The 6,000-nt window shown below is 34.5% G+C and overlaps 1 pseudogene; it reads left to right on the forward strand.

Moving 5' to 3' along the window:
• The first annotated feature begins 325 nt into the window (after positions 1 to 325).
• LOC148956044 (E3 ubiquitin-protein ligase RBX1 pseudogene) lies at positions 326 to 718 on the forward strand (annotated as a pseudogene).
• Positions 719 to 6,000: the final 5,282 nt, after the last annotated feature.

Here is a 6,000-nt window from a genome sequence, read left to right on the forward strand (position 1 = left end):
TGTTGATTCTACTTTAAGTGGTTTTATAATTGTTTGATTAATCCTAGCAGATGTTAACCATTTCGAAAGTTTTAGAATCTTTGAGGTCATTTTCGTGATTGACAACCAGCTTTGCTCCATAAAGTCAATTATTGAAGATCGTTCAAAAATGCAGATTGTGCAAAATAATCTATACAAAAAAAGCTGTGAGTCAACAATTTTGGTTGAATTTTTGAAAATTTGGATAATATACAATAAAAGTTGTAAAGAAGAGAAAGGAATGTACAACAATCCTATAGGAAGTTCTCTAACATGATTAAGCCTTAACTTTTGATAATTTAGCCAATAATTAAGGATGCATTTGGAAATGGCAGATGATGGAGCACATATGGAAGTTGACAAGGCAGAGGCTGAAGAGCATCAAGGAACAGCAGCAAATAAAGAAAAGAAACGATTTGAAGTCAAGAAATGGAGTGCTGTTGCATTATGGGCTTGGGATATTGTTGTTGACAACTGCGCCATATGTCGAAACCACATCATGGATCTTTGTATAGAATGCCAGGCTAATCAAGCTTCAGCTACTAGTGAAGAATGCACTGTAGCTTGGGGTGTCTGTAATCATGCTTTTCACTTTCATTGTATATCAAGATGGTTAAAAACACGGCAAGTTTGTCCTTTAGATAATCGTGAGTGGGAGTTTCAAAAGTATGGCCATTAAGAAATTAGAAGAAAAATAATGTCTGATTTTTATTGCACCAATTTTTTTTTATTGTATGTCTTCTAAAAATGAAATGCAACAAGCGTCATAAAAAAAGCCTTAACTTTTGAAAATGAGAAACTTTAGTTCTGGTGATGAAAAACAAACAAGCTTCAATGCCTCTGTTAGTAATTGATGAAATTAACGAAATATAAGCATTGACGAAAGCAAAGTAGGTGGTTTAAATGTCAACAAATCATCACTCAGTGATGGGGAAATAGAATCGGCCTGGAAAGGATTTCCTAAGTTTCAAGAAGCCTTCATTCCATTTAGCATCATCGACAGTACTGATGTATTTCAGCAGTTCCGTCATTGCGAATCGTCGATATCCGCAGCATCAATTTGGAGATAACCGGGACGCTAATCCAATCAAATACATAGGAAGAGAGAGGCTGTCGTATAACAAAGATGTTGCTGAACACTATAAGGAAAATGACTATCTTTTGGAGCAGCCAGAGGAAAAAAATATTTTAACTATTACACTTATGATCGTGAAGAAAAAGTAAAAAGTCGTAAATGAAATTTGAATATCGGCTTTAGTAGGTCTACACATAATCATGAAAGGCTGTCAAGAGTTAATGATAGATGGCGCAAAAAGAAGGTGCGTCGTCTTGAAGGATTTGAAAAATTTGACAGATATTTCCCGTCAAAGAGATAGATACACTAAAGCTGGACTGTCTAACTTTAATTATTTTTTTTATAACTTTATATATGTCTCAAAATAATAAATTTTGAGATTATAATTATAATTATAGTTATTTACTATAAATAATTATCTTATAAAAATCTATTACTAAATATGTTAGTTACTACGGGGATTACTTTGAAATCCCTGAATAAAACTTGCACCCTCCTAAATTCCATCCTTCTAACCTTCTAAATTTGTTATTTACACAGATTTTTCTAAAATAATATAGACATGATAGAAGGAAAGATCTATTGATACATGGCAACCGTGTACAAATAAGGCTGCCCCAGCTGTTTAATTTGGTGGTGAGAAGCTATGTTGAAAAAGGATATCCAGAGGTTGTTATGATGTGGGCATAATATCTCTCCTTTTTAAAGGAGGCGATAGAATGAACCTTCAAAACTGGAGGCCAATATCGGTTTCAAACAGTGACTACAGAATAACATCCGAATTTTTAACTAAGAGAATGGAGAATGTGATGCATGGAATCCTGGGAGAATATCAGTTTGGTGATATTCAAGTAAAGAAGGCACATCACATTCGCAACTCCATGACTTGTTGGTGCGCAGAGACGACGAAATGGCAAAAAAATAAGGTGTTTTCCGTAACAGCTTTCTTACTGTGCATGGATTTTACCAAAGCATATGGGTCGGTTATAAGATCGATAATGCGGACACTGATGAAGGAAAATTTTGGGTTTGTGAAGTGGTAGGAAAATTAATATGAGAACCCGATGGTGGATGTGAACGCAAATGGTTAGTCTAGTGAAAGGCTAAAGCTTGAGAAGGCAGTGCAACAGGAGGACCCGAGTACCCTTTATTTGTTCGAAACTTATATAAATCCCATTTTCAAGTATGTTTAATGGCAGATACAGGGGATTGTCAACACGACGAATATCTCCTCGAATTCACTGGCTTTTGTAGACGATTGGGCCTTCCTTCCTAGGAGTATTGCTTATTTGATGGAAGTGGTGAGAGGACTAATGTGGTATGAGAAGCATTTATTGGTAAAAATACACAGAAAAAAGAGCCAGTTACTAAACATAGGTGGGTGTGCACGGTTAAATGATAGCGTCTAGGTCGAGGAGGCTCAGTCAGTGAAAGTATTGGGTGCAATTTTTTAAAGAACAGTGAATGTGGAAAATTTATGGGAAGAGCGTGTGCAGAATATTGAGGGGTTACTGGTAGCCCATCAAAGAACATACTTTCTGTCAATTTTTGAGAGAGTAGTGTATGTAAACACGTATCCTCTCCCACTGCTATTTTATCTGGCACTGGCTTTTAATCTTGAAGAAAAATATACTAAAAAGGTAGAAAGGGAGCATTTGGCGTTTTGTTTGGAGGGGAAAGCTGGAAAAGCTAAGTATGAAAATGTTGTATGCGCTCCGAGAAGAGGGGGGTCTCGGTGCTATAAATTTCCAAAAGGTGTGTAAGTCTCTGAGAATTAGAAACGTCTGTGAGATGATCTGTAGTAAATGGATCGACGGTGAAATAATAAGAGGATGGGCCTTGTCAGTGATAAATACTGAGGAAGATGAACTAGTAATAAAACAAAGAATGATCGGGGATGTGCCAGAGAAATTCCACGAAGTAATATGGTGTGTTTAAGAAATGAAAGATCTCGGCTTGTTGAGTGATTAGGTCAAAAATGCCGAATGGAAAAAGATAGTTGATGGAAATTTGAAGAAAACGGAAGAAGAAGTGGCTTTTTACGTGAAAACAAAACAACCATTTGTGAATTTTGAGCTATCATTTGATAAAATGCATAGTGTACCGTATAGTCAGTTTATAAAGGAATTTATGTTTCTGTTTATTCATGAGCTACTGCCGCATCAAGATGGAGTAAGTCGGTTTACCCAAGATGAAGGTCCAAAGTGCAGGCTTTGCGACGGAATAGTGTTAAATGGCATGAAGCATGAATTTTTCAATTGTAAATATAATGAAGGAATTGTAGTTAAGTGTGTTCGTGCCTTAAGAGATCGTGGAGTCATTTGAAATACGAAGGAAGATAAGATAAGGTCGATTAAATGAATGTAGAAATTCCTGGAAATGAGAGGAGAGAGCGAGCTGTGGTGCTGATTGTGATAAAATTATGTGAATACGTATGGAAAAGAAGGAAGAAGAGAAAAGGGTTTGGGTTAAGAAGGTTTGGTTATGATTGTAGGAGAATGATAGTGCGTTTAAGTGAAACTGAAAGGTGGAAAGAACGAGTGGATGGAGTTGTTGGTTGAAGAGTTTATTGGAAAGATGTAGGTTATGTTTGAGGAGATATGTTGTGAGTGTGTTTCAGTGTAAGTAAAAATGGGTAAAACAGCGTTGCCAGTTTTTGTAATTTCGTTTTTGTTCTGTTTTTGGAGTTCAATAGTAGCCGAAGTATAGTTAAAAGGGAAAAATGAAAAGATAAAGTTGAAGAGTGGTATCATTATAACTTTCTTTGAGGTCTTTTGTTGGTGTATTTTTTTGTAAAAGAAAGTTATACTGATAGATAATTTGGTTAATTTGTTTTATTATTATTAATTTAATTAGTTTATTTTGAATTCGTTTATTACTATTATTTGTTTTTATAGGAGACACGTAGGGTCACCATCCGGAAGAGTTTAGAGGTATGGTAAGAAATAGCCACCGTATGAAGGGCTTCCTGTTGGGGGAGGACGCCCTTTTCCACGGGAATGGCAAATTTTTGTCTTTTTTTGGAAGGTTTTTGGTAGTATATGGTGACTTGAAGTGTGTCCAGTTCGGCTACTATTTAATGAAAAAAAGAGTCGGTGACGTCTAAAGTTAAAATTAGATGTATTTTGAACTTAAAATTTGTCGTCACTGAGAGGAGAGGAGGTGGGTTAAAAAAAAAATTGTCGTTAAAACTTAAAGTTTTTGATTAAAATCTAATTTTGGTTGTGGAATGTATTTGATGTAGGCTTAGAAATCTTCTTCCTCTTCAAGTTCACCTTTCACTAAGTTTAATGAGAAAAAAATAACTTTCTATTCTCTGCTTTGGGCGAAATAGTAATCTCTATAAAATTTTAAGTGGCAACCTTGTGATATAAAGAACAACAAAACAGGGGTAGACGATTACATAAAGTCGAAGAGAAAGTTAGTCATACCTCCGGCAGTGAGAAATTGTTTAACTATCTCAGCTTGAGCAGCAGAGCAATCTAACAAAGAGTAAAATTAAATAGAATACATGCAATAACTTAAAAATACATGTGAATTTAAGATTTAAAAAAACAAACGGCATGTAAGTTACCGTTGAAAAGAATTAGCAGTGAGGAGCGATTTGAAGAAAAAAGATTAAATTATATTTTGCGAAAAACATTATTCAAACACTGCAGTCAAACTTCATGCATTATAAGACGCTTTTATGCAAAAATTTCTTTTTTCTGTCTCTAAACAGAAGCCACAAGTATCCTGTCTCTCATGGTCCAATATAAATTTTACACAAAATATCCAGCCTCTTATCTTCTTAGTTCATTCTGTCTAAAGGCTCACTGAAGAAATTGTGGGTTTTATCACACAAAGGCGTCAATAGGAGAGCAGAGTGGATGGAGCTTTTGCCCCCCTTCATATTTTTAATGATGCGTTTTTGGGTGATTTTATTGAAAAATACCACTTGTTTGTTATTTTCATTAAAAAAACACAATTGCCCACCTCACTGTTGCCATAGTAACATGCTATTCGATACTACATTTTTTAAATATATCCATTAAAACTTTGGCAAATCAATATAGTAAATACATTATATCATAGGGTGTAAATTCTTAGGGTGTATCTTTTGGTTTAAAAGATATTTGGGTGTGGATTCCCTTCCTGGGATTAGCTTTTATGTAACTAATCTATGCCATCTAAGAAAATTTTTAAAATAAACCCTTAAAAACTGCTGTTTTCAGAGAAAGAATAGCCTCTAATCTACCGTTAGACACAAAATTATATTATAAAATGTTTCAATTAATTACCTATGGCGTAAAATTGGCGAAATGGGGTGTTTTTCATCCAGTATTTTTTACCCACAACCCCTAGTATTTTTTCCCCACAACCCGCAACAAAATCTTTTCCTGGGTTTTCATTGAAAAGGAACTAGTTTTTTTTTTATATTTTGGCTAAAGAAATAAAAAATACATCAAAATTCCCCTCCCTGGATCTTGAAAAAGACATTTTACCTTTTTTGCCCCCTTCCCTTTAATTCCAATGAATTAACGTCATTGACGTGTGCCAGCTATGACTGTTCGGTATATTGCTTATTTGAATAGGAATCCAGTTTTTGTGTTCATATCTGGAGCAAATTTGGTAATGTCAAAATATAAAATATCCTCTTTGTTTGGCATTTGTGCAAAAACTAGCAAATTTTTCTGAAAGGTTAAAAGTTTTAACCTTTTTAATTATAAATTTTTGATGTAATTATAAAATATTGTAAATATTTGGGCATATTTACGGTTTAAAATAACAAACACAATAGACTTTGTGCATTTGGATTCTACGAAAAACTTGGCCAATTTTTCAATTTTTTTTTTCTAGGGAAAATAAACCAGTCAAAATTTAAAAGAACTTCAACCCAAAAAAATGGACCTAGGGTGGACAAGCCT

Source organism: Artemia sp. Qi Xiang Cuo, chromosome 1 (assembly GCF_049724085.1).
Source record: "Artemia sp. Qi Xiang Cuo chromosome 1, ASM4972408v1, whole genome shotgun sequence".
Taxonomy (NCBI): Eukaryota; Metazoa; Arthropoda; class Branchiopoda; order Anostraca; family Artemiidae; genus Artemia; species Artemia sp. Qi Xiang Cuo.